Source organism: Erythrolamprus reginae, chromosome 1 (assembly GCF_031021105.1).
Source record: "Erythrolamprus reginae isolate rEryReg1 chromosome 1, rEryReg1.hap1, whole genome shotgun sequence".
Taxonomy (NCBI): Eukaryota; Metazoa; Chordata; class Lepidosauria; order Squamata; family Dipsadidae; genus Erythrolamprus; species Erythrolamprus reginae.
Genome location: NC_091950.1, coordinates 400,979,988 through 401,003,427, shown reverse-complemented (window position 1 = coordinate 401,003,427; position 23,440 = coordinate 400,979,988). Strand labels below are relative to the sequence as shown.

The window sequence follows — 23,440 nt, the reverse complement described above, 5'->3', positions numbered from 1 at the left end:
CACCAGAGGGGCTCCTCCGTAGGGGCGCACGGGGAAGGGCTTGAGCCGCCGCCTTCTCCTTTCCCCGTGGGAGCGCCGCACCTCTTGTCTGCCCAGCCCGAGAGGCACGAAACCGGTGCTCATGCCGGGCGGCCCGCCTGGAATGCCAGCAATGCCGCTGGGCCGATTGCCGAGCGGGGGCGGGGCGCGGAAGGAGGCGAAGGCGCCGCCGCACCGGCCCCCTCAGGCCGCTCCGCCCAGGATGAGACTCCTCTGGAGCCCCCGTGCGTCCCTCCGGAGGAGCCCCATCCCGGACGGAGCGGCCTGAGGGGGCCGGTGCAGCGCCGCCTCCTTCCGCGCCCCGCCCCCGCTCGGCAATCGGCCCGGCGGCATTGCTGGCGTTCCAGGCGGGCCGCCCGGCATGAGCCTGCCACCCCGCTTCCCTCCCTCCCGCCCTCCGCAGACCCAGAGACAAAACAAACAGAAAGGAGGCGCGGAGCGGGGGGAGCCGCCTGGCAGACCGCCTTTGTGTTTTTGGCTGGGGGGGGGAAAGTAGGATGACCTTCCTGACTGCCTGGCATCCTGCATGCAGGATGACATGCGTGGCAAAAGGGCGGGGAGGATCGGGAGGATCAAGCCTCCTTCGGTGGTGGCGGCCGGTTTCTGATTTTTGGGCTTGCACGCATTAATCGCTTTTCCATTGATTCCTATGGGAAACAATGTTTCGTCATACGAGCTTTTTGACTTACGAGCCTCTTTCCCGCACCAATTAAATTCGTAAGTCGAAGTATTACTGTATTTTGTTAGTCCTTGATTTACAACCATTCATTTAGTACCATTCAAAGTTTTAACAGCACTTTCTCATGATGATATGATCAAAATTCAGATGCTTAGCAACTGGTTCATATTTATAATGACTGCAGTGCCCCAAGGTCATGTGGTCACCTTTTATGACCTTCTGACAAGCAAAATCAATGCCAGATTCACTTATCAACCAGATTACTAATTTATAATTTATAAACTGCATGTTTCACTTAACAATTGAAAGAAAGATTGTGGCAAAACTCACTTGATAAATGTGTCACTTAACAACAGAAATCTTGGGCTCCTAACTTACATATGTATTTATGTCACTTTGTTTCCTTTTCATACTACCCTCCGTAAATAGTTCAAGTTAGATTACACTAAATTTTAAACCATTTAAAAATAAAACCAAATAGAGTAAAATTAGTGTAAATATCATATTAAAAATATTAAAGGTGATAAAATCAAGAAAAAAAGATGTGTGTCTGTGGGTCTCTTGAATGCATCTAAAGAAGACAGATATTTGTTATCTATCAGGCATGTCTTCTGCAAAACAAGGTCTGACAAGTCCTCATCCCAAATTGATGGGAAAATCTGTTCACCCTTAAATAATTTCTTTCGGCAATGTTCACATGCATGAGGATCATGTAAACTAAAGCATTTTCTAAGGTAGGTTACGCCTAACTACCTAGGGCAGTGATAGCGAACCTTTGAGACACCAGAGTGCCCAAACTACACACATACGCATGCCCAGGATAGTCAATCACAATAGTTTCCTGCGAAACTGCCAAGAGAGCTATGTCTAACCTTTATTTATTTTATTTTATTAATTCATTTGTCCAATACACAAATACATAGGAAGAAAAATAGACATGTAGTAGTATATATAAGGGTAAAGTGAACTTAGAGGAGAGGATATATGAAAGAAAGAAAATATGTATGATAAGTGAGAGAAAGGAAAGACAATTGGACAGGGGACGAAAGGCACACCAGTGCATTTAGGTACGCCCCTTACTGGCCTCTTAGGAACCTGGAGAGGTCAATCGTAGAGAGTCTAAGGGAGAAATGTTGGGGGTTAGGGGTTGACACAATTGAGTCCGGCAATGAGTTCCACGCTTCGATAACTCGACTGTTGAAATCATATTTTTTACAGTCAAGTTTGGAGCGGTTCATATTAAGTTTGAATCTGTTGCGTGCTCATGTGTTGTTGCGGTTGAAGCTGAAGTAGTCATTGACCGGTAGGACGTTGCAGCATATGATCTTGTGGGCAATACTCAAATCGTGTTTTAGGCGCCGTAGTTCTAGGCTTTCTAGGCCCAGGATTGTTAGTATATTTTCGTAGGATATTCTGTTTCGAGTGGAGGAGTGAAAGGCTCTTCTGGTGAAATATCTTTGGACATTTTCAAGGGTGTTGATGTCTGAGATGTAGTATGGGTTCCAGACAGATGAGCAGTAGTCTAGGATGGGTTTGGCAAAAGTTTTGTAGGCTCTTGTGAGTAGTGTGAGATTGCCTGAGCAGAAGCTGGTTAACAACTTAAGGATCAGGTTAACAACTCTAGAAGCTTTTTTGGCGATATTGTTGCAGTGGGCTTTAGCACTTAGGTCATTCGATATTAGTATTCCAAGGTCTTTTACTGAGTGTGGGTTGGCAGTGAGAGATTGTTTATTCAGTTCGTATGTGCGGTTTGGATTCTTTTTGCCGATGTGGAGGGTAGAGCATTTGTTGGTTGATATTTGAAGTTGCCAGGTGTTAGACCAGTCTGAAACAAAGTCCAGGTCTTACTCCAAGTCAACTAAGCATGCAGCCAGTAAGGATTGCAGATTGCTAAGGCAAGCGAATTCCGGTTTGGGGAACCAAAAGGGTTCTCATGAAATACGATCACCAAGAGGTTAGCTTGCCACTGACCATTGCCTGCGACTACATCCCTAGTCTGTTGGGCAGAGACTGGGTCAGGACCTTACACATGAAAGTGACCAGGGACGAGAAGACAATAAAAGTGACGATTGCAGAGGGCTGCAAGGACCTGCGGCAGGAATTCCAGGATGCATTCAACCCAACACTAGGCAAGTATGTGGGCACCCCCATTTCTTTTAGTTTAGACCCCCAGGTTCAGCCAATAAGGTTAAACCCCTGCAGGATTCCCTTTGCATTAAAGTCATTGATCGAAAAGGAGTTAGAGAGGCTAATAGAACAAGGAATCTTAGAACCAGTCGATCACGCAAAATGGGAAACCCCCCTAGTACCCATACTTAAGAGCGATGGCTCTGTGCGCATCTGTGGCGACTATGAATGCACATTGAACAAGGTGCTGCAGCAAAGTGCATATCCGGTACCTGTAGTCCAACATTTATTACACATATGAGGCAAAACTGGAATACCAGCAATTTCCTATTGATAGCGAGACTGTGTAGGCCCAAACAATAGTTACCACTGTGGGGCATGTAAATGCAACAGGCTCCAAGTCAGCTTTAGCGTAGCCCCAGGGATTTTTCAAGGAATAATGGAGTGAGTTTTAAACAAAGTACTTGGCGTAATGCCCCAGTTTGATGATGTAGTTATCACCGCCAAAGACATTAGCCAATTAAGGTAAAGGCTGTGACAAGTGCTCATGTGTTTTCGAGCTGCAGGACTGTGAGCTAAGGCAAGGGCCAGATAGGAGTCTCAGAAGTAGAATTCTTGGGGTACCGGATTGAGGGTTCCGGTTGAGGGTTCCGGTTTGCACCCCACTAAGGATAAGCTCAGGAGAGGCTCCAGTGTCCACCAACAAAACAGAGCTTCAAGCATTTCTAGGGCTATTTAACTTTTACAACATATTCCTGAAAAATAAAGCTAATGTCGCGGAGCCCCTACACAAGTTGCTGTCAAAAAACTCTCCCTGGTTTTGGATCTGTAAAAAACCCTTCTTTCAGATGACAGTTTCCTGATCCAATTTAGTGAGACTCTGCTGGTTGTGTTAGTATGCGATGCATCACCTTTTTGGGGTGAGGGCTGTATTAAGCCACAGACTGCCCCACTGCTTATTTCTCCAGGACTCTTTTGAGCACCAGGAGAAATTATGATCAAATTGACTGGGAACTTCATACTATTTTGAGCTGGGTGAGGAGGGAGTGGCCATAAGGGCGGGTAAAACCCGATCTCCAGCGTTTTGCAAAAAGACAACATGAAATAGTGGTACGTGGGGGTGTCTACTATGGGGTGATCATGTCCTTGCTCCTCTGTCGCTATGAGAGACTATTCTAAGGGCTTACATGAGGGGCACCCAGGATGAAGGCACTGGCACGGAGTTATGTATGGTGGCCCAGCATGGACAAACACATAGAGGACTGGGTCGCAAGGTGTACTCTGTGTCAGGAATCTCGAGCACTCTCCCGAAGATCGCCTGTGTACGAATGGGAACAACCGAGGGCCCCTTGGTTACTGTTGTCTTCTGTTGTCAAAATACTTTAGTCCACCAGACTTGAAATACTGAAATTAGACAATTTACAACTACGTCACCTCCGAACTGATCTAACCATAGTTCATAAAATCATATACCAAAATGTCCTTCCTGTTAATGACTACTTCACCTTCAACCGCAACAACACACGAGCACGTAATAGATTCAAACTAAATTTAAACTGCTCCAAACCTGACTGCAGAAAATACAATTTCAGCAATAGAATGATCAACACCTGGAATTCGCTACCTCACTCTGGGGTTTCTTGCCCCAACCTCAAAATCTTCAACCTTAGATTGTCTACAGTTGACCTCTCCCCTTTTCTAAGAGGTCTGTAAGGGTCGTGCATAAGCACATCATTGTGCCTATCATCCCTGTCCTACTGTTCTTTTGTCTTCTTTTATCATTACTTTCTATGTTATGTTTATATAAACTACTATCCTATACAGTGGTCCCTTGACTTTCACGGGGGATACGTTCCAAGACCGCCCGCAAAAGTCAAATTTCCGCGAAGTGAAGACGCTCCCTTCCTTCCTTCCTTCCTCCCCCTCCATTCCTGGTTTTACTTACTCCCAGAACCCACAGGGGCAACGGGGCAGCAAGCTGGGGGCTTTGCTGCGCTCACTGCCAACATCTCCCATGGTGGCGGCAGCAGCACCAGTGCTCAGGATCAAGGCAGGGGAAGGGGAAGCTCAAGTCAAGAGGGATCCAGGTCAGGACTCAAAGCTGGGATTCCAGGCTGGTCAGCTGGGAGGTTGGACACTACCACTAAGGGAGACAGCTTAGGTGGGTAGGGGAAGAAGAGACGGTGGCGGCGGGTGGTAGTAAGTGACGGTGGCGGAAAAAGAGGCAGCTGCACCCTTTGGTGCTTGAGGTGACACTGAGCTGCGGGCAGAGTCTACTGGAGAGTTGTAACAGGCCCACTGCAAGCCATCCTGGAGATTAGCACATGGTCCCCCTGATCCAACAATGCCCTCAGCTCCTCCCCCCTCGGGCGAGTTAGGATGGTATTGTCTGCCCGCAAAGCTCGGCTTCAAGCAGAGAGTACCAGCGCTCTGAGAATTAAAGCGGAGGGATCAGGAGGTTGGGGCAGAAGCGGGCTATACCATGGGTTTTGAAAACCTGTGGTATAGCCTTTCCGCGAAAGTCGGACCCGCGAAAGTCAAGGGACCACTGTACTTGATTGACAAAAATAAATAAAATAAATAAAGTCAATTCTCACTACATAATTAGGTCACCCCTATCAGGCCAGAAGAATGGCTGGCAAGCTAGTTCACCCCAAGCAATGCCATATCCTCAGGAATAACATACTGAAAATAATCCAACATATGAGAATCGTTGGACCCTTTCTTAGCCGATTCTGCAAAAATACTTGTCAACTCATGTGCAAAAGATTTTATCAGAAAAGAGTTAATTTGGAAACCACATTAATATATTGTTTCTGGGAGCCAAGGAGCTTGAATGAAACTGCTAATTTCCTAGCAAGGCTCTGCTCGAAGAAAATCTGCTTATCGATAGGTGCATAATAAACCTGAAGTCCCAGGCTGCATGTAGCCTCCTTCAACAATTGATGTTTGTCCCTCAAGTCACCTCTAATCATAGCTGCTGACAGCTCCCACCCCTTCCAAATTGCTAAACAAAGGATCATCATCTATCCATGCAATGTGGCTTCCAAATTCATAGAAAAAGTTTGGAGTCATTATGTGACCTAGAGAAATAGGAATTAAGAAATATGGTTGCTAAAATTGCACTTTGTTTAAACATACTGTTCTTTCTTTCTTTCTTTCTTCTCTCTCTCTTTTCTTTTCTTTCTTTCTTTTTGTGTTAGGATCCTGAAGTTCCAGTCTGCACATGAAAAATCTTTATTGCCAGGATGCAAAGTTTTTCCCAATTCTTCCAAAAATCATGATTCAAGAGAACGTAAGTATTTTTGTGAGCAAAAATACTTATGTGTTTCATTCACCTTTTAAGTTTAAGTTTAATTTTGCATTGTTAAGAGTTATGTTTTACATGCTCCTACATATTAAAGGCATCTTACAGGCCACATCCAAGGAATTTGGAGGCTGCATATGGCTCTAAGGCTTCAGATCTTACAAATCTGTTGTCAGGCCGAAGCCATCATTTGGAGTTAGAAACTTTGGCCTACCACAGTAGAATAGTATCATGGGAACTGGGAGACGTAATTGCATGACAGCGAAAGGTACTAGCCACAACAAATTTCTTTCTTAGAGTCCAAGGTCATCCTTTGTTCTGCACTAGCAGAAGGTCAGTGAAAATTGCTGAAAACTCGGACTGGTCCTCGTGTTGAACTGGTGGGTGTGGGAATGGGGGATGAAGCTTAATAATAATAATAATAATAATAATAATTATTATTATTATTATTATTATTATTAATTGGATTTGTATGCCGCTCCTCTCCGCAGACTTGGGGCGGCTAACAACAATAATAAACACAACATGTACAATCCAATAATAAAAAACAACTAAAAACCCCTATTATAAAACCAAACATACACACAAACATACCATGCATAACTTGTAATGGCCTAGGGGGAAGAGCTATCTCAACTCCCCCATGCCTGGCGGTATAAATGAGTCTTGAGTAGTTTACGAAAGACAGGGAGGGTGGGGGCAGTTCTAATGTCCGGGGGGAGTTGATTCCAGGGGGTCGGGGCCACCACAGAGAAGGCTCTTCCCCTGGGGCCCGCCAAACGACATTGTTTAGTCGACGGGACCCGGAGAAGGCCAACTCTGTGGGACCTTATCGGTCGCTGGGATTTGTGCGGTAGCAGGGTGGGGTACTGGAATGAAGTGAATATCGGAATTAATGTCTATGCCCCAAAAAGCATCTAAATCAGATTCCAGTCCAATTCTCTCATCCAAGGTTCAATTTATTGTTTCCCAACTTCTGGTGGGCGCATTAGGCTCGTGTTTCACCCTCCCCAGGCTCCAAAGGCTTCCCTGGAGCCAGGGGAGGGTAAAAACGTCCTCCACCATCCCCCCAGCAGACTCTGGAAGCCAAAATTATTATTATTATTATTTATTAGATTTGTATGCCGCCCCTCTCTGAAGACTCGGGGCGGCTCACAATAGTAATAAAAACAGTATACTGTAATAATGAAACAAATCTAATAATAAAATTACATTAAAAAACCCAACAATTAAAAACCATACAGCACAAAAACGTCCTCCTGGAGCCTCTGCAAGCCAAAAATCAGCTGGTCGGCACACAAATGTACGTTGGAGCTGAACTAGGGTAACAGCTCGCGTGCCAGCAGATATGGCTCCGCATGACACCTGTGCCATAGGTTCGCCATCACTGCCTTAGACTCTAAGAAAAATTTGTTGTGGCTAGTACCTTTCGCTGTCATGCAATTACCTCTCCCAGTTCCCATGATACTATTCTACTGTGGCAGGCCAAAGTCTCTAACTCCAAATGATGGCTTCGGCCTGACATCTGTTTTATGTTACAAATAAAATGTAAATGATAAAGCGAAGGAAGGATAAATGCCTCCCGGGCGCTCCGCATCCACTTGCGCTTCTCCTTCTTCCCTCTCGCCTCGCCGAGTCAGGCGCAGAAGGCTTAGCGGGGACCAACGCACGCAGGAAAAACAATCCAGGCTCGCCAACCTGGAAATGCGAGGCGAAGGACGGCGCTGGTCCGAAGTTGTAGAAGCGAGCCGAGCGGGCGGCCGGAGCTGCGCCCTCCTTTGCTCGCCTCCTTTCCGGCAGGCAGGGCTGCCCAACTGCGCAGAGCGGCTCCTCCCCTCCAGACGCGTGTCGGGGAAGCGGGTCGGTTGCGGGGACGAGCGAGCGGACGAGCGCCGTCAAAGCGGAGGGAACCGCCGCCAGGGCTGCTGCCACGCTGCTGAGCAGATCAGCTGCTGGGCGGCCGAAGAAACCTTCCCTGGGTCTTCCCGACTTCACCCTGTCAATTTGGTGAGTGGAGGCGGGAAACGGCGGGGGGGGGGTATGTAAGACATACCCCGAAAGTAAGACCTAGTGGGGCTTTTGGGGGTAAAAAGAAAGTAAGACACTGTCTTACTATCGGGGAAACACGTTACTACTAGTTTTCCCCCATAATTTCCTATCACTTAGGACTGTATGGCTGTAACGGTTTGGTTGTATCCTTAAGATTTTTATTAATATTGATTGTTTCCTCATTTCTTATTTGACCCCATGACAATCATTAAGTGTTGTACCTCATGATTCTTGACAAATAATTTTTTTTCTTTTATGTACACTGAGAGCATATGCACCAAAGACTATTCTATTCTATTCTATTCTAATTCTATTCTGCACATGGCTTCCAAAACTTTAGGTTGTATTCCCTGGATTTTCACGGGTTTGAACTTCGCAAATAGCCTATACCACGGGTTTTCAAAAAATATTAATTAAAAAATACTTCACAGGTTTTTTTCTATACCACGTTCTTTCCCGCCCAATGATGTCATAGGTCATCGCCAAACTAATATTTTTTGCAAATAAATAACAAAAAAACAATAATTATTGTTAATAAATAATTATGTTTATAAATATCAGGATCACTAAGTGTCTTATTCAATGGTGAGTACCAGTAATAATGGTGAGTAAATGGTTGTTAAGGGAATGGGAAATGGTAATTTAGGGGTTTAAAGTGTTACGGGAAGGCTTGTGATACTGTCCATAGCCAAAAATGGTGTATTTACTTCCGCATCTCTACTTCGCGGAAATACGACTTTTGCGGGCAGTCTCAGAACGCATCCCCTGTGAAAATCGAGGGAGCACTGTATACATCTGCTTCTAAATCATGTTCTTTCCTCCTACCAGGTGCATCTTGAGTAGTTTTTCATAGGGAAACAGTGTCCCAGTGCCCCTTCTTTGCCCTGCAAAAGGCCCCATGTCTCAAATGCCAGAAGCATATTTAATATTGGGAGAAAGTGTATCCTCCATTTGTGGCCTGCTTTTGATGCTCAGAGGCTCTCTGCTTTGCGGCACAGTTTTAGCTGAAACAGACCGGCCTCCTGACCTGACCGTGGGACGTGTGAAATAGCCAAAGTTTTTCACACTTTGTCTTAGCATGGCAGGAACGTGACATCTGTGGGAAGCGGATGCCAGGATCACAAAGCAAGCACATGCCGAGCAGCCGAGAGCAATGACACATCCATGCACCCAAGAAGCAGATGTGCTTCCACAAAGGAAGAGACGGCAACATCTATCATCTGATCGGAAGCACCGATATTATGCGATGGTAGCCTTGCACAGCCTATAAATATGGATGTTAAACTGCAACACGTGGTCGTTATGGATTCAGGAAGTTGGGCTGCCGCACAGTTAGAATTTTGCTTCAAAAATGTGCATTTCCACTTTGCCTTAGAACTATTTTTTTTCTTTCCCAAAAAGGCTGGGGAACTGGAATCAAAAGATTTTGGGATTTTTCATTTCTTTCTGTTTTTATATGTAGAAACTTAATAAAGATTATTTTTTAAAAAAGATTTTGGGATCCAACATGTGCCCAAAGCGACCACATTAACAGAGGTCTGGAAATGGTTTTATATCAGGAGTGAAATGCTACTGGTTTCGGTGTACCAGTAGCAGTGGCTGACGGTGATTTGGAGAATAATAATAATAATAATAATAATAATAATAATAATTATTATTATTATTATTATTATTATTGTTGTTGTTATTATTATTATTATTTATTAGATTTGTATGCTGCCCCTCTCCGAAGACTCGGGGCAGCTCACAACAACGATAAAAACAATATTATAATGGCACAAATCTAATATTAAAAAACTAAAAGCTCTATCATAATTAAAAACCAAACAGCACATACATACCAAACATAAATTATAATAAGCCTGGGGGAAAGATGTCTCAAATCCCCCATGCCTGGCGGTATAGGTGGGTCTTAAGTAGTTTACGGAAGACAAGGAGGGTGGGAGCAGTTCTAATCTCCAGGGGGAGTTGTTTCCAGAGGGCCGGGGCCGCCACAGAGAAGGCTCTTCCCCTGGGGCCCGCCAGATGACATTGTTTAGTCGACGGGACCCGGAGAAGGCCAACTCTGTGGGACCTTATCGGCCGCTGGGATTCGTGTGGTAGCAGGCGGTTCCGGAGGTACTCTGGTCCAATGCCATGTAGGGCTTTAAAGGTCATGACCAACACTTAGAACCAATAGCAGCGGCAGCACGAGGCTCCGCCCACCAGCCAATTTCTTGTTTTTAACCTCCTGCACATGGGCAAAGCCTTCTGCACATGTGCAGAGGGTGAAAAAGTGTGCATGACAGTGGTGCACGCGCAAAGTGCGAGCTTTTGAACTGGTAGGGAAGGTAAGTAGATTTTACTGCTGGTTTATATAGAAGAAAAATTCCTCCATCTGACCCAGGCCATGAACCAGAGAGCAAGTGCTTCCTAATAACTCTCGTAACTGAATTAAACTACATGCAGTTGAAAGTGTCCCCAACGTTCATATCCCAAGCGTACCTAATGGAACGTTACAGTGGTGCCAAATGGACACTCCCACTGTCCAATCTTTGCCACATAATCAAATGTTCGGCCGTTCTCAAAAAAGATTTTCACACGAGAAAATGAGGAGGGGGGGGAGAGATTAATGAAGAAACTTATATAAACGTGCAAGAAGCACTTGTGGGATACACACCCAGAAGGAAGGACATAACTGGAAAAGCCCTGCTAGCATTTTTAGCCCTAGCACCAGTGGTATGAAAAACCAGGGGAAGCAAGTGGCCCCCCAGGGGTGTGTGGGTGTTTCTTTACTTCAGAAACTTTAAGATGTGTGGACTGTCAACCTGTCTGCCTGTGGAATTCTGGGGGCTGAAGTCCAAACACCTTGAAGTTCCTGAGGTTCAAAAACATCGGCCTAGTACAAGGTCTGTTCCCACCACTCTGCAGCCAAGCATTTTTTTTCTAAAGATCCTTAAGGTAGGTTTCCTCCCTTTGCTTGATTTAATGTTGCCGATCAATTTTCGGTCACAATTCAAAGTGTTGGTTATGACCTATAAAGCCCTTCATGGCATCGGACCAGAATATCTCCGGGACCGCCTTCTGCCGCACAAATCCCAGCGACCAATTAGGTCCCACAGAGCTGGCCTTCTCCGGGTCCCGTCGACTAAACAATGTCATTTGGCAGGTCCCAGGGGAAGAGCCTTCTCTGTGGCGGCCCCGACCCTCTGGAACCAGCTCCCCCCTGAGATTAGAACTGCCCCCACCCTCCTTGCCTTTCGTAAACTCCTTAAAACCCACTGAGATAACTTCCCCAGACTGAGATAACTTCCCCAGACCTATATTGTTCATGTATGGCATGTTGTGTGCATGTTTTTTAAATTATGGGTTTTTAGTTTAATTATTAGATTTGTATTGTATATTGTTTTTCTATTACTGCTGTGAGCCGCCCCGAGTCTACAGAGAGGGGCGGCATACAAATTTAATAAATAAAATAAATAAATAAATGTACTCTCTTCCTTAAAGTGATCTGGTAAAGGCTGAATTCCTTTCCGGTTGGCCCAAGTTCTCTCCTCCCCCTCCTCTCTCTCTCTGTCTTTCGTTTCAGCATCTTCTTAATAGCAAAGTATGCTTTTGCTAACAACAGAGAAGGGCCTTCTCTGTGGTAGCCCCGACCTTTTGGAACCAGCTGCCTCCAGAGTTTCACACTATCCCTACCCTACTGGCTTTTTGGAAAGACGTTAAGACCTGGCTCTTCTGATGGGCCTGGGACCATGAATGACTGAGTGTATGGTATGTTATTTTAGGGTTGTTATTTGTTTCTGTTGCCTTATTTCTGATATTTTTGATATTGTAATTTTTTATACTATTTTAAATGTCGTTAGCTGCCCAGAATCCACCGGAGTTGGGCGGCATATAAATCCTGTTATTAAAGACTAAAAAGACTACAGCATAATCCACAATTGTGCCCTTCCCCCTCAAAAAAGAAAATTCGTTTTGGGAAATTGGGGGTGGTGGTGATTGGAGAAGGAGCAGCAGCAAAAAATGACAGCCAGAGTTTTTCTTGTGGTGGTATTTCGAGTCACTGTCACGGGATCGTCCAGTGCCTGCCTGCCTTCCTTCCACCCGTGAGCCGATGGTGAGATTTGAACCAACCTTTCTTCCTTCCTTCCTCTCTTCCTTCTTTCCTCCTTCCCTTCCCCTCTTCCTTCCTCCCTTCTTCCCTTCCCTCCTCCCTTCTTCCCTTCCTTCCTTCCTTTCTCCTTTCCTCCCTCCCTTCCCTCCTTCTTCCCTTTCTTCCTTCCTTCTTCCCTTCCTTCCTTTCCTTCCCCCTCCCACCACCAGGCGACTCAATCAGCAATTGCTGAGCCTCGTCCCTGACTTCTCTAGGGGGAATGGGTTCTTCCCCACAAACCCCTCCATCGCCCCGTGGAGAAATGTTGGAGGGGGACAAGGATGAGCCCACGGGACGCCCTGCCACCCACCCCTAAACCTCCTCCTTCCAATTGCAACTTGGCCCTTTCCACTGGCCTTTCAATAACCCCCTTCATCCACACCAGGGTCCCTAGTTTCATCTTTGCGGGGGGGGGGGGGTGTCTGTTGCTGCTCCCCCCTCTTTCCTAGCACCTCCATCAGCCTGGCTGTTTGTAAGGGGGGGTGAAAGAGCTCCCTTTCCTCTCTCCTCCCCCCCCCCCATCCAAATATCCCCGGACATCCCTTACCTTGCAGTGATGAGCACGCCAAGGACACTCGTCCCCCCCACCGTGCAGTGTCTCTGGCGACGGATCCTAAATCCTTGCAATCCGTGGGGGGGCCGGCTGGCTGTAGAGAAGGGGAAATATTCCATCCAGCAGTCCCACCCTGATCTTGGAAGATACGGGGGGTTGGGGGGGATTTGGGGGGGGGGGGAGAAACAACTGCGATCGCGGACGCGGGGGGGGGGGAAGAGAAAAGAAGCCTACGGCGACTTGTAGGCAAGAGATCGGAAGGGATCCGGGGCGGAAGGAGATCGGAGAGAGCTCCCGCGATCCAAAGGACGGCGGCTTCCTCCCGTCGTTTCGGGATGCCGAGATGTAAACGGCTTCTACTCTTCTCGCTTCATCGGGTAATGCAGAGAAGTGTGTTCGGGACCAGCGCTCTATGTGCGTGTAAGGAAAGGAAGGTTGGGGGGGGGGGGGGTTGAGTAGGAAATCTCCTGCCAACTGCCTGCTGGAGATCCACTGGGTCACAAAGCCTGACGGGTTCTCTGGTTAACTTTGAAAAGAGAGGGAGGAGGAGGAGGAGGAGGAGGAAGCAAACGGAACCGCGTGGGGAGTTTGGAGAAATCCTCAGAGGCGGAGAAGTGGGGGGGGGGGTGTCACGCGGAAGGGCAGGGGTCTCTCTTCTTGACCCCATTGCCCAGATTACAGGAATAGGCAAACTTGACTCTTCTAATGACTTGTGGACTTCAACTCCCAGAATTCCTCAGCTAGCATGATTGGCTCAGGAATTCTGGGAGTTGAAGTCCACATTGGTACAAATGGCTCAAACAGAAAAAAATACATTAAAAAACCTAAAGGAAAAGTAAAACTAGATACTGCTTCCTTTTGTACCCAAAATAAAATGAAAATATAGAAACACTGCACCATAAATCAATGGAACATAAAACCCCTAAAACAAATTTGTACTTTCCTCAGAAATATCCAAAATGAATACAATATAGTATGCAGAAGTAAAGAAAATAAACACACAATTACACACACTAGATACAAATACTTAATGTTAGATCACTCGATAGTGATAGCCAACAATATAGTTGACAAATTATGTCTTTTATGCAACAAATAAATATATGTATGTAGTGAAAGAAAATATTAACTCATGATAAGCAAATAAGTATATGGCACCGGACCAGATTACCTCAGGGACCGCCTTCTGCTGCACGAATCCCAGCGACCAGTTAGGTCCCACAGAGTGGATCTTCTCCGGGTCCCGTCAACTAAGCAATGTCGCCTGGCGGGACCCAGGGGAAGAGCCTTCTCTGTGGCGACCCCGGCCCTCTGGAACCAACTCCCCCCAGAGATTAGAACTGCCCCCCACCCTCCTTGCCTTTCGTAAACAACTTAAAACCCACCTCTGCCGCCAGGCATGGGGGAATTGAGATCCTCTTTCCCCCTAGGCCTTTACAATTCTATGCATGGTATGTATGTATGTATGTTTGGTTTTTATATTAATTGATTTTTAATCATCAATACCAAATTACTATTGTACACTGTTTTATTGTCACTGTTAGCCGCCCCGAGTCTCTGGAGAGGGGTGGCATACAAATCCAATCAATCAATCAATAAATAAATAAATAAATAAATAAACAAACAAACAAATAAATATACTGAATATCACTGAACATTCTATATGTTCTATACTATAGGTTTATAAGCTGATTAGTTTGTCTACTTTCTTTCATTTCTCTTTCTTTTTTTCTTTGTATGTTTTGTTTGTTTAGATTGCTTTTTATATATAGATACTTAAATAAAGATTTATTTTTATTTTTTTTAAAGAAGAGTCAACTTTCCCTACCCCTGGCCCAGAATCTTCATCGGGCTCCTCCTCAGATTTCAATCCTGCTCTTTTAGTCAAGGGGTTTCCAGGTAGCTTCCATAACAACCTTTCTTCAGCACAACAACCTTGACAGGTAGGGTTGGACCAAGAGAGTTTGTGTCCCTGGGACTTGTGCACTCCCTTAACTGCTAGGCCTGAGGTCTCCAACCTGGGTAACTATAAGACTTTTGGACTTCGACTCCCAGAATTCCTCAGCCTTGGTGGCTAAGGAATTCCTTAGCTTTGCTGGCTGAGGAATTCCTCAGCTTTGCTGGCTGAGGAATTCTGGGAGTTGAAGTCCACGGGTCTTAAAGTTGCCAAGGTTGGATAGAGACCCCTGTGCTAGGCCACGTTGGTTCTCTGTATCCTCGAATCGATTCACTGCTAGATTGTGATAAAGTTTATAGTAGGTGGTGAGAATTAATGTTTGTTTGTTTGTTTGTTTATTTATTTATTTAACATCTGCCGCCCAATCCCGTAGGACTCTGGGCAACTTACAACAATAAAAAATAATACAATAAGACAGCAATGATAATTAAAACTCCATAACCCCAAATCAATCTAACAACATACATACCAACAAACATGAATTCAGGAATGTCTGGTGTTAAGTTCACGGGCCCTAGGCCTGTCGACAAAGCCAGGTTTTAACTGCTTTTTCAAAAGCCAGTAGAGTGGGAGCTGTGCGAACATCGGGGGGGGGGCAGTTGGTTCCTTGGAGCCGGGGTGGCAACAGAAAAGGCCCTTCCCCACGGTCCCGCCAACCTATATTGTTTGGTCGACAAGACCTGGAGGAGGCCGATTCTGTGCAATCTAATAGGCCTCTGGGAGGTAGAAAGGAAAAGGGTGTCAGAAAGGATTTAGTTTCATTTTATTTTATTTTATTTTATTTTATATTTTATTTTATTTATTTATTTATTTTTTTATTTTTATTTTTTTTATTTTATTTTTTTTATTTTATATTCTATTCTATTTTTAGTGTTCAAAGGGACCCTGCAGGTCATCTAGTCCAACTCCCTGCTCTAGCAGGAGATCTTACACCACCCCAGTCAGATGACAGTCCAATCTATTTTTGAATATGTCGAGCATTGGGGTGTCCACACAACCTCTTCTGGCAGGCCATTGCACTGGTTGATCAACCTCACCATCAGAAAGTTCTTCCTTATTTCCAGGTTGATGTTCCTGGGATTTCTGCTATACTGGGGAATTGAAAATTGCGCTGATTTTAGAGGTTTAAAAAAAATTCCGTTTATTTTTATTTGAGCAGTGTATATTGTTGATATTGCATTCTTTTTATATTGCTTTTAAATTCCTGTTACTATTGTGTGTCACCCAGTGTTCATTGAAATCGGGCGGCATATGAATCCAAATGAATGAATGAACAAACAAACAAACAAACAAACAAACAAACAAACGAATAAGCAAGCAAGCAAGTCCAAATCCAACTTGACCCCATTTCCACCCAGCAGCTATTTTACTTTGAGTCCTCAGGCATCTTTCCTTTCACTGTATGACATTGATTGATTGATTGATTGATTGATTCATTCATTCATTCAATTAGATTTGTATGCCGCCCCTCTCCATAGACTCTGGGCAGCTAACAACAGTAATAAACAGCATGTAACAAATCTAATGTTTAAAATAATTTAAAAACCCTTATTAAAACCAAACATACACACAAACATAACGTGCATAAATTGTATAGGCCTAGGGGGAAAAGGGTAGTTCAGTTCCCCCAAGCCTGACGACAGAGGTGGGTTTTGAGGAGCTTACGAAAGGCAAGGAGGGTGGGGGCAATTCTGATCTCCGGGGGGAGCTGGGTCCAGAGGGTCGGGGCCGCCACAGAGAAGGCTTTTCCCTTGGGTCCCGCCAGATGACATTGTTTAGTCGACGAGACCCGGAGACCAACTCTGTGGGACCTAACCGGTCGCTGGGATTCGTGCGGCAGAAGGCGGACCTGGATATATTTTGGTCCGATGCCATGATTTCCCAGTCCTTAAGATTTTTCATCCCTCCGTCCAAATTTGTCCTCTTTTTATGTATTAGCAGAACAGCAGCAAAAGTTCGGAGTAGCCCCAACAGATTAAACAAATGTAAACTATACCTTAAGTGGGACGCAGCACATCCCATTTTTAATCAAGACCTACCCTATTAATTTCACATGCTGATGCTGAATTCAACCAATGTTTAGTGGAAGAAGGCCTTTTCTCTTTGTTTCTTTGTTTCTCACCTTCATCTTCCCAGATGCCTAAAGGAATTTCAGAGAGGCTGTATTGGCACATTACATTTAACCCACATATTGAATTAAACCATTTTCTGGATCATGCAATGCATATATATGGCCATGAATAATCAAATGGACTGGAATGACATTGTTTCTAAATCAAGCATGTATAAAAATAACAAGAATCACAGTTAATACAGTGGTACCTCTACTTAAGAACTTAATTCGTTCCATGACCAGGTTGTTAAGTAGAAAGGTTTGTAAGTAGAGGTTTGTAAGTGTCATCAGGCATGGGGGAATTGAAATTTTCCCTTCCCCCTAGGCTTATAGAATTTATACATGGTATGCTTGTATGTATGATTGGTTCTTTAAATTGGGTTTTTAAAGATTATTTTTAATATTAGATTTGCTTACATTGTCTTTTTTATTGTTGTTAGCCGCCCCGAGCTTCGGAGAGGGGCGGCATACAAATCTAATAAATAAATAAAATAAATAAATAAATTTTTCTCATAGGAATCAATGTAAAAGCAAATAATGTGTGAAAACCCATTAGGAAAGAAATAAAAGCTCAGAATTTGGGTGGGAGGAGGAAGAGGAAGAAGAGGAGGAGGAGGGCAGTCGCTACCGAAGGAAGAAGGTGAAGTGAGCGGGATCAAAGAACTCCAAAACTTTAAGGCTTAAAAAAAAAAGAGGGACTCTTAGTCTTAGGTGGTGAGTAGGAGCACCCACCTCCCATACAACCAGTGCGAAGCTGCCTCCCATACACTGCGCCAGAGAGAGAAACCCAGGGGCAATGGCGAGAAACTAGCTGGGCCTTTGTGCCGCTCTCAAATTTCCTGGGAAATTTTTCCGGGCTCGGGTTCATAAGTAGAAAATGATTCTTAAGAAGAGGCAAAAAAATCTTGAACACCCGGTTATGATCTAGAAAAGTTCTTAAGTAGAGGTGTTCTTAGGTAGAGGTACCACTGTATGTCTAAATTTCTTCCCATTCATTAAAATGGGTAAATGCACTAGGTGTACATATGTGTAATCCTTGACTTATAACCACAATTGGGACCAGAATATCCATTGTTAAACAAGACAGGTAAGTGATTTGCACCCATTTTATGATCTTTTTCACCAAACTTATGAAGCAATCCACTGCAGATGTTAAATGAATCATACATGGATGACATCTGGATTTCCCATTGACTTTGCTTGTCAGAAGATGCCTGGGAAGCTCGCAAATAGTGATCACATGACTCCAGGAAATGGAAACGGCATAAATACATACCGGTTGCTAAGTGCCTAAATTTTGATCATATAACCGTGGAGATGCTGCAACCATTGCTAAGTGAGCAGATTGGTGTAAGTCATTTCTTTCAGTGTCATTGTAATGGTTTTTAAATGAACAGTTATAAGGACTATCTATAGCCCTAGTAAGTTTGTTTGCTTGTTTAACTAATTAATTAAATAAATTTATAGGCTACTCTTTTCAAAATAGACTCAGAACAGCATACAACAATTTAAAAAAAATACAGTTTAAAACCCCAATATAAACATTCATACGTTCATTCATAGCCACTGGCCGGAGCAGTACATAATGCTCAACAGCCCCAGGCCTGCCGGCAAAGCCATGTTTATAAGGCCTTATAAGGTGGGGGCTATGTGAATCTCCATGGGGAGTTGGCTCCAGAGGACCAGAGTTGCCACAGAAAAGGCCCTTCCCCATGGCCCCACTAGACGACATTGTTTGGCTGATGGACCTGGAGAAGGTCAACCCTGTGGGCTTTAATCAGTGATGGGCTGCAAAAAATTTTACTACCACCCTGTGGGCATGGCTTATTTTGTGGGTGTGGCTTGCTGGCCATGTGACCAGGTGGGAGTGGCTTGATGATCATGTGACTGGGGGTGGCTTAAAGGTCATGTGCCTGGGTTAAAGGTGGCCAACTTGAGGTCACTCACATTGGGTTAGGGTGCCTGGCCTCTCCTCGCTTCAAAGAGATAAAGTTTCCCTATCTATTTACTATTACTGAACATCCAAAATATACTATTTAATTAATAATAATAATAATTTATTAGATTTGTATGCCGCCCCTCCCCGGAGACTCGGGGCGGCTCACAGCACAGTTCTATGTATATATGCCATATGTGTACATACATATTACACAGAGGCAAACAAAAATGTACATTATCTACTATATAAACTGTATGTGTATGTGTATACACACACGCACAGCTCTTCTAAAATTATACACATTCAACCTCATTTACTGCGATAAGAAAAACATACCCAGAGCCCAGAAGGGAAAAAAAGAAAAAAATCCAAATTTTTCTACCGGTTCTGCATACCTCACTGTACCTGTAGGAGCCCATCACTGGACAGGTGAAGCAGAAGACGATCCCGCAAGTCTTCTTCCTTACACGTTTTCTTGAATTGGCAAGGAATGTCTCCCTGTCATTATACGTTAATCACAATATACTGTAAACCAGTGTTTCCCAACCTGGGCAACTTGAAGATATTTGGACTTCAATTCCCAGAATTCCCCAGCCAGCATTCGCTGGCTGGGGAATTCTGGGAGTTGAAGTCCAAATATCTTCAAGTTGCTCAGGTTGGGAAACACTGCTGTAAACAAATGATAGATTGTGGCATTCATGGGTCTGAAACCTACATGTGTGTCTCAGCAGTTGTTTATTTAATTACATTCGACTTTGTCTGTTGAAGAGCACCCCAATACATCATTCTGAAGCCCTTCTCATATGGGTTTGTGAAAGAGGAGGTTGGAAGCAAACAATAATTGCCTCTGGTTTTTGTGATTCCGGCAGACTTTGTTCCTTCCCAAAACCGATGTGTCTCTGCTGACCTCCAGGATTCGTTTCCAACACCATAAACGTACTGCTGGTAGGCTTCCTTCATTTGAAGAGCTACCCATCGGTCCACCAATGCTGCAGAGGAGATTGACACTCACCTGGTTGCTTTCTTCCAGGTTAGCATCACTGTTATCTCTTGCGATGGCCAAAGATTATCCAAAGCAGATATCGCTTCTCAGTATGGTCCAAAGTCTATCCCTCAAGAGAAAGTTTCAGACAAACTTACATCTGGGGTGAGCTTTTGGATCTCAGCACTTTTTGCAGATGTATGCCTATCCACCCAAACTGTACCAATTCGACATAAAAATGCCCAAAATTGGTGCTTTGGGGTGGTTCTCCCCAAAGCGCTCTGGTACTCTTAGAATTAGAATTCTTTATTGTCCAAGTGTGATTGGACACATAAGGAATTTGTCTTGGTGCACATGCTCTCAGTGTACATAAAAGAATATATATATTTGTCAAGAAACATGTGGTACAACACTTAATGATTGTCATAGGGATCAAATAAACAATGAAGAAACAATATTAATAACTTCAGATCGTGCAGAATGCAGCTGCGAGAGCAGTCATGGGCTTCCCCAAATATGACCATGTTACACCAACAGTCCGCAGTCATTGGTTTCCGATCAATTTCTGGTCACAATTCAAAGTGTTGTTTTTGACCTATAAAGCCCTTCATGGCATCGGACCAGAATATCTCCGGGACCGCCTTCTGCCGTACGAATCCCAGCGACCGATTAGGTCCCACAGAGTTGGCCTTCTCCGGGTCCCGTTGACTAAACAATGTCGTTTGGCAGGTCCCAGGGGAAGAGCCTTCTCTGTGGTGGCCCCAACCCTCTGGAACCAGCTCACCCCGGAGATTAGAACTGCTCCCACCCTCCTTGCCTTTCGTAAACTCCTTAAAACCCACCTCTGCCGTCAGGCATGGGGGAACTGAGATAACTTCCCCAGGCCTATACTGTTTATGTATGGTATGTTGTGTGCATGTTTTTTAAATTATGGGTTTTTAGTTTTAATTATTAGATTTGTATTAGATATTGTTTTCTATTACTGATGTGAGCCGCCCCGGGTCTACGGAGAGGGGCAGCATACAAATTTAATAAGTAAGTAAGTAAGTAAGTAAGTAAGTAAGTAAGTAAGTAAGTAAGTAAGTAAGTAAGTAAGTAAGTAAGTAAGTAAGTAAATAAATAAATAATAAAAAATCTTATGCTACAAGCAACAAGTTACAGTCATACAGTCCTAAGTGGGAGGAAAAGGATGATAGGAATGATGAGAAAAAAACTAGTAGAAATAGAAATACAGACTTAGTAAAAAGTTTGACAGTGTTGAGGGAATTATTTGTTTAGCAGAGTGATGGCATTTGGGGGAAAAACTGTTCTTGTGTCTAGTTGTCTTGGTGTGCAGTGCTCTGTAATGATGTTTTGAGGGTAGGAGTTGGAACAGTTTATGTCCAGGATGCGAGGGGTCAGTAAATATTTTCACCACCCTCTTTTTGACTCGTGCAGTATACAGGTCCTCAATGGAAGGCAGGTTGGCGGCAATTGTTTTTTCTGCAGTTCTGATTATCCTCTGAAGTCTGTGTCTGTCTTGTTGGGTTGCAGAACCAAACCAGACAGTTATAGAGGTGCAGATGACAGATTTAAACAGGCAAGGATGCATTTAAGTCAAGCTTAAGACCTGTGACATGAGAGCATGTGGTTTTCCAGGCCACAATATGGACATTTTATTTGTTTGTTTTGCTTGTATGCTGTCTTTGCCTAGGAATCTTGCTTGCCATTGCTTTTTCTCAGGATATTTTAGTCTCCAGCCACACACTTATTGGTCTGGAGCCTTTAGCTGAATCCTACTAAGTCAACCAGGTGCTACTGCATCACCGAGAAGGACCCTTTAGCATCCCCTTCTTTCACCATGAACATCTTTATATGCCACTCTATCTCTAACAGTACTGCATATTTTTTTTATTTTAATATTGGATTTGCCCCTCTCCGTAGACTCGGGTCGGCTAACAACAATGATAAAAACAGCATGTGACAATCCAATAATAAAACAACTAAAAACCCTTATTATAAAACCAAACATACACACAGACATACCATGCATAACTTGTAATGGCCTAGGGGGAAGGAATATCTCAACTCCCCCATGCCTGGCGGTATAAATGAGTCTTGAGTAGTTTACGAAAGACAGGGAGGGTGGGGGCAATTCTAATTTCCGGGGGGAGTTGATTCCAGAGGGCCGGCTCTTCCCCTGGGGCCCGCCAAATGACATTGTTTAGTCGATGGGACCTGGAGAAGGCCAACTGTGGGACCTTATCGGTCGCTGGGATTTGTGCGGTAGAAGGCGGTTCTGGATGTATTCTGGCCCAATGCCATGTAGGGCTTTAAAGGTCATTACCATTGTCATAGCTCAAGTCCAACATGCATGTGTGTGCTGTCCAGCCGATTTTTAGCTCACACAGAGGCTCTAGGAGGGCACTTCTGGCTTCCAGAGAGTCTCTGGGATATGGGGGAGGGACTTTTTATCCTCTCCCGGCTCCAGAGAAGCCTTTGGAACCTGGGGAGGGCAAAACACGAGCCTACTGGGCCAATCAGAAGTCGGGAAATGGGCTATTTCCAGATTCCAGAGGGCCTTCCAGAAGGCGGGAGAAGCTGTTTTTGCCCTCCCCAGGCATTGAATTATGGGTGTGGGCACTTGCAGATGCACAATAGTGTGTGTGCATGCTCTTTTGGCACCCTAGGTAAAAAAAGGTTCACCATTACTGGCATATGCCCATGTCACACCAACACTCCGCAGTCTGCATTGGTTGCCGATCAGTTTCCGGTCACAATTCAAAGTGTTGGTTATGACCTATAAAGCCCTTCATGGCACCGGGCCAGATTATCTCAGGGACCGCCTTCTGCCGCACGAATCCCAGCGACCAGTTAGGTCCCATAGAGTGGGCCTTCTCCGGGTCCTGTCAACTAAACAATGTCGGTTGGTGGGGCCCAGGGGAAGAGCCTTCTCTGTGGTGGCCCCGGCCCTCTGGAACCAACTCCCCCCAGAGATTAGAATAGCCCCCACCCTCCTTGCCTTTCGTAAGCTTCTCAAAACCTACCTCTGCCATCAGGCATGGGGGAACTAAGATAATCTTTCCCCCTAGGCTTCTACAATTTATGCATGGTATGTTTGTATGTATGATTGGTTTTATAACAAGGGTTTTTAGCTGTGTTTAGTATTGGATTTTTACATTCTGTTTTTGTCACTGTTGTTAGCCGCCCCGAGTCCACGGAGAGGGGCGGCATACAAATCCAATAAATAAATAAATAATAAATAAATATACTGTAGAAACACTGTGTATAATAGTAGGAGGATTACAGCAAAGAAATCCACAGAGCCCTCGGGAATGAAAAAATGGTGTATATGTTTGATTGAAAATTCCTACTTGCCTGTCATGACAGAATAGTCAAAAAGACAAGATTTTTTGGAAGGACTGTTTGATTCCCATGGATGAATGGCTGTAAAAGTTGATGGAGTTATCAGAGATGGTTAAATTGGCTGCTTTCATTAAAGGGGAAAAAACACTTTTGTTTCTACTTGAAATTTGCTTCTGGACTTTGTGTTTGAGGTGGGTGGGGAAAGGAAACTTTAA

At 44.5% G+C, this 23,440-nt stretch overlaps 1 protein-coding gene across 2 annotated transcripts in view; it reads right to left on the bottom strand.

Moving 5' to 3' along the window:
• RASL10B (RAS like family 10 member B) overlaps positions 1-14,942 on the bottom strand; it is a 64,947-nt gene extending 50,005 nt beyond the window's left edge. The window contains exon 1 of one of the 2 annotated variants that reach the window (XM_070735160.1): positions 14,718-14,942. The gene's annotated coding sequence lies outside the window, so the exon portion shown is untranslated. Of the gene's footprint in view, positions 1-12,883; positions 13,048-14,717 lie in introns of those variants that run through there. The other variant, XM_070735158.1, reaches the window with a different exon arrangement.
• Between the last annotated feature and the right edge of the window lie 8,498 nt (positions 14,943-23,440).